Source organism: Penaeus monodon, chromosome 19, assembly GCF_015228065.2.
Source record: "Penaeus monodon isolate SGIC_2016 chromosome 19, NSTDA_Pmon_1, whole genome shotgun sequence".
NCBI lineage: Eukaryota > Metazoa > Arthropoda > Malacostraca > Decapoda > Penaeidae > Penaeus > Penaeus monodon.
Genome location: NC_051404.1, coordinates 31,596,337 through 31,596,603, shown reverse-complemented (window position 1 = coordinate 31,596,603; position 267 = coordinate 31,596,337).

Genomic DNA, 267 nt, shown 5'->3' with positions numbered 1-267 from the left:
GACCGTTAATAACGACTCTAAAGCAATATTGCTATCGAGTTAATGGTGTTGGAATAGCGGGTCTGTTATTCGCACTCCCGTCTTTCTCATTCTCGGAAGCAAACCCGAAGCTTCGAAATCCATGCTCGAAATACCGAACGAAACACGACGAAGCAAACATTTCCGAAATCACGAGATCGTTGAACAAACCACAGTCTGGTCAGAGTATATAGACCAAAAGGGATTGCGAAAAAGAGAGCGGGAGAAAAAAAGAGAGGAAAATAGCCT